This window comes from Telopea speciosissima, chromosome 2, assembly GCF_018873765.1.
Source record: "Telopea speciosissima isolate NSW1024214 ecotype Mountain lineage chromosome 2, Tspe_v1, whole genome shotgun sequence".
Taxonomy (NCBI): domain Eukaryota; kingdom Viridiplantae; phylum Streptophyta; class Magnoliopsida; order Proteales; family Proteaceae; genus Telopea; species Telopea speciosissima.
In genome coordinates, this window is record NC_057917.1 from 22,139,612 (window position 1) to 22,152,773 (window position 13,162).

Here is a 13,162-nt window from a genome sequence, read left to right on the forward strand (position 1 = left end):
ATCCTTATGAGATTTCCATGGCCACCATGTACACCACTTGGACGGATCGATGCAACGGCTGCCATGTCGGGCAGCAAGCAATAAAAATCGTATTCCAATGATTATTAGAATAGGATAATTTAATCCATGGTCTCGCATGACTGATCCTAACATTTGAAGAACCTGGCTCTGATACCACTGTTAGATTTACCCTAACCCATTAAACTTATTAATCTAATTTCTTCAGGAATGCTAGAATACAATCCATAAAGACCATAAATAGGGAAGAACTTGAAACATACCTGTTCCTTTCGTTTGTAGAAGATCCAAGCTTTAAGAATAGATCTCCAAAGATCAACCTTCTTCTTTGTGGTTAACACTCACAAGCTCTAACACGCCCTAGGATTTCTCTCATCTTTTCCAACCAATAATTTCCCTCCGTAACTCCGTTAGCAAAGTTACGAAATTGAATTAAGAGACGACAGAGACTTAGGGTTACTATAAATAAACCCCAGACCTAATCCATCCCCACAATGGACGGTCTGGATTAAATCTCCTTTAAGTGAATTCATATGGGCCCAATAATCAAGTCATAATAATTGGGCCCAAAACCCAACAGATTCCATTCAATTTTAGGTTGAATCAGATTGGAACCTATGGAGGCCAATCTGACACTGGTTCCAATCTGACACTTGCATGTTAAAGGAGGGAATTAAAATCTTAGGATTGTTTTAAACAGTGTAAAGGCTGCATTTGGTATGTATTATTTGAATGCATTCTAAGATTGCGTTTGGTATGTATTTTGAGAATACATTCTAGGCCAAGAATGTATTCTTAAAGTTCAAAAAATGTTATTTGGTTTCTCAAATACTGGAACGTGTCTAAGAGTGAGGTTCTTTTTAGAATTCACCCCGAACCCCGAACCCCATTCCACATTCTTATTCTCAGTTCTTCTTATTTCACACTATCTAGAGTCTAGATACATTACAATCCTTTCTCTCTCTCTCTCTCTCATCCTCACAATCCCTTTTCGTCTTAGCCATGGAGATTGCGCCATTGCCAACCCATCGATGGAGAAGGGAGCTTCAGTTGCATACTTCGTTAGACATTACCAACTTGAACCACCCCCTCTTAATTCTCATCATCAAAGTAGCTTTTCTCTCTACAGTCATCTCTCTCTCTCTCTCCTCCTCTCTCCCTACTGGCACAAGGTAAGCTCATGTCTTTGTTACATCACTCAACCATTCCACCAATATGCCATCAATTGTATAGCAACTCTACAACATCATTATAGCTTGTGATAGAACTGAGGCAGAATGGTCCTACTAGTGAGAAGACCATTCGATATCATAATGAAACTCAGGGTTTTGATCGTTTCCTGAAACTTCACAAGCACAAAGCCTCCACGAGATCTTAGCCCTTTCATAATGAGTTCCACCCACACATACAACTTTACGTTCCCTTGAATGAAAGCTCCTCCACAACCAATTGAGTTTTTGTCAAAACCCTGATCACAGACTAATATAGGACACTGGAGAAGACAAAAAACCTCAACAATATTATCAGAGCATGTACTAGGGTTTTTCACAGCATACATATATATAGTGTAAAACCCTAGTGCAAAGATATGGGGTAATTACCAATTTACCCTTGGGCTTTCCTAGTGGGAATCAGAATCCTAGTATGGACATGATTCTTTTTCAAACAATCTCCTCTTTCCTAATATGATATTTTATCTCGTGTAAGGATCCATCATGAAAAGAATTAATGATCTAAGCGTTGTACATATGAGTTGGACTTAAAGGAAAGGGGTAGGATCCCATTGGGATTCCACCTAGCATGCTATGCATATTAATGGAACTGTATTCTAAACACAGGATTAACCAACACAAAAGCTGCCAAGTAAATGTAACAATCAATACCAAAAGAAATTAGTAAATACATGCATCAGTCCCCTCATTGAGCAATATTGCATGGTTCATTGTAGGGGATGTGTAAAATACTGTCAAAGCGCTAATGAACCAAAATGTCATGTTAGAGATTCCATAACTTTGATTGGACAAAGGAAAATAGTATAAAAAAGGTTTGAGAAAATAGATAATAGTTTTATATACATAACTATAAAAATATTTCAAACCTCAAAAAATTCCACTGGATCCAGGTTTGCGTCTAATATATTATAGACCATCGCTCTGTTCGATATTCTCCTAAAAGAATGGGCAGTGGATTCTTTGTTGGGCATCTCTTTCGAGTACAACCAAACACTATGAATCTAGTGCATCGATATATAATTAGAGAGACTGTGAATTCACCTAGAGGGGATTGAATAGGTGAATGTAGTGGAATATAACAAATAATGCGGAATTAAAAAGTTATCAATGAAAGACAAGCAAATAACAAAGATAACACAAGAAATTTATAGTGGTTCGGCCAAAACTTGCCTACATTCACTCCTCTCACCTTAGAGAGAATTCCACTAAATAGAATCTTGAGTATGAGCAAGAGAACTCGTACAAATCTTGATTAAGAGCAAGAGAACTCAACCAACCAACTAATCTTGATTTTCGAGTAAGAGGACTCAAACTACTCTTGATTCCGAGCAAGAGGACTCAAATAACCATATAAAATAAAAGGGTACTAAAGATAGAGTTACCTCAACCTTAGTGGTGTTTGCTATCTTTCAACTTTGAAGCTTAATGCTAAGTGTGATGAAGGAGCTAGTGAGGGAATGTACTTGAATGCTTGATGAAGAATGCATACTTTAATGCTTTGAATGATCAAATAGTAATATCTTTTGATGTCTTTGATTAGCTTTGATTAATTATGTTTAACTTAATTAAGCTTACCTATTTATAGGCAAAGGTGCTCAAGGCATCTAAGAATCATTACTAATTTCGGCATCTAAAAATAGATAATAATTTCTCAATTCGGTATGCCAAATCACAAAATATATCCATTGTCCAACGGCTAATTCATAATAGTCATAACACAATTCGGTATGCTAGATCATGATTCGGCATGCTGGATTGTGATTAGATAGGCCGGATCAAGATTTGGCACATTTCGTATGCTCTCTGTGAGCAAACCCTGAGATTGTGTTGAGTAGGCCAAAAGGGATTCGGCATGCCGGATCAACTGTATTTGCTGAAAATGACTAAGTCCTTAGTTGGACAAGTTCGGGCCATTTTCTTTGGTTTTAGTCCATGTGAGAAGTGTCTAAAATAACCTCCTAAGGTCAGACTACATGTATGTATGTGTGAGTGTGTGCATTACATTTGAATATGGACTTTAACTTAAATACAACTTGATATAAATTTAAATAAGTTCTTTGAGGTCTTGTATCCCATGAAATTGTTTGAAGATAAGTTTTGAGTTGTGTTCTTCTCTTCAAATATCTTGAAAGCTTTGACTTGGTGCATCAATCTTTTAAGTGCTCCCCCTTACTTGATGCTCTACTTTTGTGAAGTCTCTCTATACAACTTAACACAAGTTAGTCCAAGAGTTGTTTTATTTGTTATGATCAAAACTTTTATGTCATCATGGTAGATGACTTGGAGTGTATGAGGTCTTTTCCTCAACAGAGACATCAACCTTTGGTACATTAAAACGCACAGTGCGTGACTACATCGATAAGGACCCCTCAGGTCTAGGGACTAATCATTAACTATTTATGAGAAGTTCATTTTTTTTATAAATTGGCAGTATCACCACATGTGAAATTCTCCAGTGATCCAGTTCAATGTACACAATGTATGTACACTCACACTTGTGCCTTGGAATCAACATTCCTAAGAATACTCAATATGACCACCATATAAAATAGGGTATCCAATCTTGTCCCTAGTGGTGAACAATTTTAGGTAAACAAACCTATTGAAAAATTGAGTTCAATATATGATCATGGAATCAAAATAAATTAAACATTTTAATTTAAATAATCAAGTTTGTAAAGCAAAGCCAATCTCCCATAAACCTAATGTTCATATTCTTAACATGTTTCTCAAATACAATTGGTGACAAACCCTCGGTCAATGGATCAGAAATATATCTGCAGATTCAACCTTAGCTATGGTTATATCACTACGCTGTATGAGCTCATGAATCAAGTGACACTTCCGCTCCATATGCTTGTTCCTCTGATGAGTTCTATGTTCCTTTGCTTACGCTATAGTTCCTTTGTTATCACATAACAGTACAATGGGACTGTCTACTAGCTAAGGAACCACCTTTAGGTTGGTCAAGAGTTTCTTGAGCCAAACACCTTCTTTAGCTGCTAGGTATTCAGCTTTAGTTGTGGAGTCGGTTGTTGACTTCTGTTTGGTGCTCCTCCAAATTATGGCTCCACCACCCATTATAAAGACCATTCCTAATGTAGACTTCTTGTCATCTTTGTCAGTCTGGAAGATCTGAGTCTATATAATCCATAACTAATAGCTGATCACAACCATAAACTAGGAAGTAATCCTTGGTCCTCTTTAAATACTTGAGGATCCCTTTAACAGTAGTCCAACACTCTTGCCCTGGATTGGATTGATAACTGCTCACAATCCCTACCCTCACTTAAAAAAATAAAGCATTTTAAAATTAAAAATGCAGTTAAGTTGAATATGTATCCAAATAATGTTCTCATTCTGAGTTAAGAATGCATTCTGCATTCTCAGAATGAGAAAGCATACCAAACATAACCTAAGATATCAAACCAAAGTAATCAAATACAACCTTAATTTCAAACGGAGGAGGGTTCCCTCCGATGCCCATGTACAGTTTTGAGCATCGGAGGGGGTATTATAGGAAGTCCATCATATAGGGGGCATTTAAGACATTTTAAGTGGCGGGGCTACATGTTTTGGGTGGAGAAACCAACACTACCGTGCAATTTGGGGTCAATAATGCATTACAATAAATCATACCAAATGCAGCCTAAAATTACATATATTGTTCATCATTTCAAGTGTTACAATTTTGTGCACAAAAAATAAGAGAGGTGGATAGGCTGTTTGTCACATATCATGGTGACAAGCAGATGTGGTAATTTGTTTTTGAAAAATTACATTCCCTCCCCTGTACTTCGCCCCAATTATAGTTTCCTCCCGACTTTCAATTATTGCGTCTCCCTCCCCTATAGTTTATAATTAATTACAATTATACCCATGTTGCTAGTGTCTATATGTTAAGTCATGACATGGCTGAGTAGTATTTTTTTTAATCTCCAAACTAACCCTGGATCCATGTAACATGACCCTTTTACCCTTTGTATTGAAAACGATGTATCATCACCTTTCCCTTTCTTCTTCCCCCCAACTTCATTTTCCTCCATTGTACCTTTCTATTGTCGGTGATGAAACCCACTCCTATTGCCTGATTAAGCACTACGCCGAGAGAAGGTATTCACCACACCTAATCTATGTTTTCATCCTTTTATCTTTCGAACTTCATCTTCTTCCTCCTACCCTCTACCACAGATAGAGGCTATTCACTGTGCCGAGAGAAAGGAACATCATGGGAAGTTCATTTGAAGACTTACAAGGACATACAACTTCGCCCTACTTCATCTTCTTCCACTGAATTGAGGTATACCATTCTTCTCACTTGCAAAACCGACTCTGTGCATTATTCTAGGGGTTATTTCACTGATTTTGTTGATATAATACCATTGTAAATAGTGAGGAATGAAATGAGTAAAAGAGTAAAGGGAATTAATTGAATATGTCAACGAATTGAGGTATACCATTCTTCTCTCTTGCAAAATCGACTCTGTGGATTATTATTGGGTTTATTTCACTGATTTTGTTGATCTAATACCATTGCAAATAGTTAGTATGCATTACAATCCAAGTGTTATGTGTTCAATTAATCTAGTGTGTTATCGATGTGGTAGTATTCACTCTTACACTATACACATGCACTTTAACTGAATCACAACCAAAGAGCACTTTGATTCACAACCAAGAGAGAATTAAGGGAGTTGAATATGTTAATAATTGTTCCTTATGAAATGTGTTTAGTAATTTCAACTCTTGTTTATCACAGCCAAAGAGCACTTCACCCATTGAGGTTAGCAGACTTGAAAGATTCAACAAGTTGGGACTCATTGCTTGCCAGTCGATGATCTAGTAGGAGGTAGAACTCTTTACTGGTCTCGAAATTTGAGGTGTCAGATATACTTTTATAATTATCACGCCCAGATTCCTATACTATCGGAATCCGTGACCAGAGTGTACAAATACGCTCCACAGTCCCACCTGGATCACTGATGCAGTATTTGAGCTAACTCATCCACACCACATAATAGAGATCAGGAATAAAGTTAAAATATATAACATTAATATTCAAAGTAGCGGAAGCTAAATGTTACCATAATACCATAACCATTGAAGTTTATCCAAATTACTAAACGATTACATCAATTGTTTCAAATCATATTACCTTCCCATCAGGACCTATGTATTAAATAGTATTTAGATAATACATCCCTCATGACGGGATCCAGAATGGTAAAGTATCAAAATATAAATGTATCAAAATGTAAATGTCTCAATGATGGCCCATGACCTAGGCTACTACTCTCCATGGTAGCAAGCCTCATAATAGTAACCTGGTCCATGCTCCCCAACCTCAAGAGTCCGTCAGTCATCGCTACTACCATCAGGTATGACATACTCTGAGCCCTCTGGCTCCACCACACCTGCACCATCGTCTAAAAAGAAGTTTCCATGAGGAGTGAGCCCCACTGCCCAATGAGAAAATTGAATCATGCAAATGGTTACAACATGCATGGATGACAATTAATCATGATGCATGAATGCATTAATTACTCTTCTATCTAACATTACATTCTAAGTCAGGTATAGTGCTATTGCTATACCCTAGGTAGCATCCCTAACCCTCCATCACTCATACCTGGATGGCCTATCCGGCGATGTCAAACCCGAGTTGCATAGGGAGCCTGCCGGTCCCGGTCCTCCTTCGGACTCGCCGGTCCCATTACATCATTCGAAATCGTTAATGGTTTACTCAGCAAACCCCCAAGTTAATCCCACTACCACGGTTCCTATCCTCCTTTGAAATCGCCGCTCCTAGTACCTCTTTTAGAATCGTTGGTTTCTCCGTGGGGGATTATCCAACACCGAAATGGCAAGAGTCCTAGCACGGGGTATGGTACCAACCTAACCAACAACATCTAATGCATAATATGGTATGTACACGCGTAGGCTAGAGGTCGAGTCCATAGTCCTTCCACCGGGCTCGCTATCCTCTCACCCCCTCTAGCATATACACATATTCAAATGTATTTAACTATCGATCCCAAGTTTGGCGCGCACTACGGCACTTGGATCCCCTCATTCTCACATATCACTCAACCATCCACCATTCCTGCATTTCAACATATAATCATACCCAATCTCAACACGCAGCATCATATCTATTCCCAACACACATAACCATATTCATGTCAACACACATAATCATATTTATCCTCATCACACAACTCTATCTCATCATTCAATCACATTCGCATTCTCATTCTGATCAAAACAATAATTTGAAAGTAAAAGTGCACCCTATTATCTACATTCAACATGTAAGGATCTCTACCCAATTGTCTCTAACAAGTAAGCATTATCAACCATACAATCTTGACCATTTAAATAAATAAGTACATGTATGACAATCACAAAGCAAGGTATAAAGCAGTCCAAAATAGGGTTGGGTATCCAATTTCCTCACCTTGTATCTCAAGTCAAATGCCTAACTCTTGGTCCAAAACCCTAGGCATCGACACGTCCTCGTGTATAATAGAGTGCCCTAGTATGGGTTTAATTGTCAATCAACATGCCCAATAGGCCCCCCAAAATAAGGAGAACCGATAAGGGTTCAAAAGGTTAAAATGAAAAAATGGCAGATGCACCTTGCCTAAAACGGCAGATGTAAACTGGCACTGTATCTATCGTTTCTTGGCAAAATAGAAATGGTAGATGGGTTATGCCTAAAACGGCAGATAGGTTCCTGAGCAGCATCTTCCGTTTTGGCCCGATAGCATCTTCTGTTTTTCATATATTGCCCAAATCTTCAATTGGTTTTGTGAGCTTGGGTTCTTAGCTCAAATGGGCAAACCCAAGGGTCTTAGCATGTATCCGTCGATATGAGCATCACCTTAAGCTAGGGTTTTAGGTCTTCCAATAGATTGGGTTCACAAACCCTAGGGTTTGATGGGTTATCCATATACACAAGTAGGGGATTTAGTACATGGAGGTGTACAAGAGAGGTAGATGTGTTCAATCAAGGCCTCCATGGGATGATTAAAACTTAGCCATAAAGAAATGCCGAAAAAAGTCCCAGGAAAGGTCCTTAGTCACTTATTCTTAGCTTAGGGTTTATTTAAATGGTCTTAGGCTAACATGGAAAGAAATATGGGTGTCATCATTGTTCATTTAGTGCAGGAATAGTGGCATGAATGTCCTCCATTGATGGCACTCTCCATTTGATAGGTGGAGCTCCATTAATGGTAGGACAAGGTTCATCTTAGACTTCTTCCATAGATTACTTAGGGAGAGAGAATGCCTATGAAAAAGAAAGCACTTACCAAGGTGAGGCAAGGTGGGCTGAGGTCCTCCTCCAACTCACTTCCTCTTCTTCTTCTCCCTTCTCAAGATCAATTTGTGGGTCTTCTTGGTGAAGTGAATAGTGAATCCCTAGGTTCCTATTTACTTCACTCATTTGTATACTAGGGTGTGTTTGGGTGGGGGTGAGTCCTTAGTTCCAATTTACTAGGCCTTGTTTGGTCTTGGTTTAAGTTATTGGGCCTCCTACCCTTTTAGGTCCACAATCCCACTTCTAATCCTTTAAACATACAAGCCTATAGTATGACTAGGTAATAAATGGGTATCTAAGGCCCATAACAAGCTTAGGTGGTTACACCTAAATACACACTCATTAATCATAATAAAATATGGTCTATGAGAATATTAACCCACCTCACGCATCTGGAGACAATGCCGGGAATAACCCTCTTTCTTCCACGCAGTCTTCACACATGCATACAAGGGGATCATCCTCAAAAGCAGGTCTAGGGTGTCTCCTCCTACTTGCTTCCGCCCACTCGCTAACATGGGGTGGGTAGTCAACAAATCTACCAGAGTCCACAAATCTACCCCATGTTCTATTTATGAACCTCCCCTCAACAACATCTCCCGACGATCGATCGATGATCTTGAATGTTGGCTTGACGGTAGCGGTCCATAGGTCGACGGTGTAGGCAGCCCGCCCAAGCTACAATACATTCATAAAGTTTAAATTAGTATAGGTTTTGAGTGCGGATATAACAATAATAATTTTAGCAAACTTGAAAGGCTTCATGTCATCCAATAATAGTAATAGATGCATCATTTCAGACTTGAAATGCATCATGTCATCTAATACTAGTTGATCTGACACCTTAGTCTTATTCCAATTACTTGGGTTTGGTGTTACATGCATCTATTGTATAAAGTCTAATACAACTATGACCCCATTCCACTAATCGTTTAAATCACCTTCATTTTGTGTCATCCATTTTCCTATTTATTTGTAAATTTGTGTTGTTTCATAATTAAAATTTTCATATCAGTAGTGTATTTTTTTTTCACAGCCCTAGCAATGAATTTGGTATTCAATGTTGAGTATTGCTGGAAAAATAAATGCGCACAAATGATGGTAGACCTAGATAGATATGACTACTTGGACATGGTCTATGATATATACAATACAGTTCTTAGGGGAATTCCTATAGGCCATACTGTTAAATTCAAAGTGAATTGTATACTCTCAAATAGATAAGTGATTGAGTTGAATGATGAGAATACTGTGTACAAGATGTTTACATTGCACGTGGATGCTGATTCAGTTAAAGTGCATGTGTGTAGTCTAGAAGTGAATGATGAAGTGACTGAAAATTATATAGTCAATAACTTCCCCAACTAAAAAATTACCAGAGAAGACAAAAATGAAGAAAATGAGGGTTATTTTGTAATAGATGCAGGTGGTCAAAGAAATTGAACTGTTAGACCTAACAGGGAAAACATTGTCCTAGAAGAGGTGGTGGTAGTTCCAATGCCTATAGTAATGCTATTGATACTGATATTGCTACTGCTAATGTAAGGGAAATGGATACTACAACTTCAGCCTTTGGAAGGCCAACTAGAACTTCAGCTACTACAAGGTCCAGTGGGAAGTCAGTTGGGGAAAGGGCAAACAGTAAATTTGATGTTAATGCTAGTCGAAGTGGGGCTAGTAGTAGATGTGATGCATCTACCGGTGGTAACAATTCTGAGAACACTTCACACATTGCAAAGACTAGCAGCAAGAGCATTACATCACGTAGGGAGACTACTGATGGTACAAGAACCAGGACAGCTTGCAAGAGTCACACTGTATATGAACCTATAGAAATTACATCTAAGGTAGACAGTAGTGGTGAAGAATGGGTGTGCATAAGTGATGATGCAAGAAATGAAATTGAAAGTATTGATAGTGATGGTGTTTCTGATGATGAAGATTATGTACTTGATGCTGAAAGGTAAGGAGGTGGGGATAGGGCAGGGGGTAGTCAGGATGAGTTATTTGATTATGATCCTAATGAGACCTATGGACCCAATCCTCAAGTTAATGGTTTTAATGAAAGAGATAAAATAAGGTTAGAGGTTGGTTTTGTATATGATAATGTGAATCATTTCAAGAGAGTAGTTGGTGAATATGTGATTCAAGAAGGTTTTGAGCTTCTTAAACAAAAAACTAAGAAGACATGAATGATAGCAAGATGTAGAGCTGATGGTTGTACTTAGAGAATTCATGCTTCTCCAAATGATGATAAAAATAACTTATGTCATTAATACTCTTAACCCACAACATACATGTATCAGAACATCAAAGAACATTCATGTTACATACAAATGGATTGTTGAGAAACTCTCTTCTGAGCTCAAAGCTGACCCAAAAATGTCCAGTCAAGTAATGTCAGCCATCTTGCTTAAAAATCATGGTATTGAAGTGCCATACATGAAGTCATATAGAGCACGGAAGATTGCTCAGGAATGGAATGAAGGTAACCATAAAGAATCTTATGCAAGGTTACCTAGTTAAGATAACTTGGTTCTGAGCAGAAATCCTAGTAATATATCCAAGCTCTAATATGAGGAGAGGGAAGATGTGTCAAGTGATCCAATCTTCAAGAGATTATTTGTATGTTTTAAAGCATGTAAGGAAGATTTTCTGAATGGCTGCAGAAAATTTATTGGACTTGATGGATCCCACCTCAAGGGAAAATTTGATGGAGTTTTGTTTGCAACTGCCTCAGTTGATGGGAACAATGAGTTGTTCCAAGTTGTATATGGAGTGGTAGAGATTGAAAATAAAGAGAGTTGGAGATTTTTTTTTTTTTTTAATCTAGTCTATATGATGCTCTTGGATCGGCCAATGATGACATGCCCCTAACTTGTATGTCAGACAAGCAGAAGGTATGTCATGTTCAGTTTGATATAAATAAGACATTTTTTATTCTTTCAAAAGTTTCGGTTTCATAGTATACTTATATTAAATCTATTTTGTTTTGCATTTTGGTGCAAGGGCTGTCAGATATTATTAGCGAGCTATTTGCATATTCTCATATTAAATGTTGCAGTATACATCTATACCAGAATTTCAAAGCAAAGTTTCCTAGAAAATTATTGAGAAATCATTTTTTGGCAGCTTCTGAATCATCTACTTTGATATTTTTTCAAAAGTCAATGGATTTCATTAAATCCATTGACAATGCAGCCTATAACTAGTTGAATAAGAAACCACCCACTTCATAGTCTATGCATGCATTTGATTTTAGATGCAAAAGTGATGTCATTACAAACAATATGACATGAGTCTTTTAACAATTGAGTAGAATCTTTGAGGAGCAAGCCCATCTTGACTTTGATCGACTCCATCAAGTTAAAAGTGATGGAGAGGTTGCATAAAAGGTACAAAAAGGGTTTTACATTTGACGGTACAATTACCCCCAAAGTTAGGAGCAAATTAGATGTGGTTTGACATTAGTCAAGGCCATGCAAGATTTTTGTGGCATTAAGGTGTCAGAAAACATTGTAAGGAAATATGTGGTTAATCTGAAAAACAGAAGTTGTATCTGTAGAATTTGGGAGTGTACTGGACTGCCATGTAAACATGCAGCTACATCAATTTCATACAAGAGAGGTAACCTTGAATATTATTGTGATGCATATTACAGCAAAAGAAATACTTGCTGACATATGAGGATATCATCCACCCCCTCACAGATCTAGAATAGTTGAGTACAGATAGTCTGAATGGTGTTTTTTCAACCTCCATTTTTGAAGAGATTGCCATGTAGACCTCATAAAAACCGAAGGAAGGAACCTGGTGAGGTACCTCCCATAGAGTTTAGGAAGAGACCTAAGAGTGTTAAATGTGGCATTTGCAATGATGTTGGAAATAATAGGAGGAAATGCCAGAGAGCTCCAGTGAAGAAAAAGAGTGCATCATCTAATCATCCAATCAATTGGAAGGTATTACTGTTTACACCTAAAATTATCGATCGACCGATAATGAAAGGCCGATCAACTTTAGGCTACAAGGGATTGGTCAGCAAGGCCAAACCCTCTACAAGGAAGAAACGTGGATATATAACGGTAGTAACCGTGACTTGCCCATGTTTAACACTATCTCCAAACCAGATGCCACCTTGAGGAGGGCGTGGTGTTTAAACCGTCTCACAACCATCAAAGAGAGACATGGTTAGGAACCGCTCAGAGAGTTTCCATCCTCAAAAGTATAAAAGATAGAATTACAGAGGAAGGAGAGATCTTTCGATCAACTAACAAACTTGCAACTTAATTTATCTTTTATTTCTACATTTTCACATTCTTCTTAGTGTAATCTTCTTCTCCCTCCTGATCTTCGCGATCATTCTCTCTCTTTCTCTCCGTTTGTCAAGTTCTTCTTTGATTTTTTGTAATAGTGGTATGTCCTTTGAGTATACCCACATTAAGATCAATAGAAGTTCTCAATTTCTTATTTCATTGTCAATTGTTCTATGACTATCCATGTCTTCACATATTGCAATTTGGTACTTAATTTAAAGTCCTTAGAGCAATCGAGGCAATTAGAGGGTGATCCATATAGCGTGATAGAAGTTATA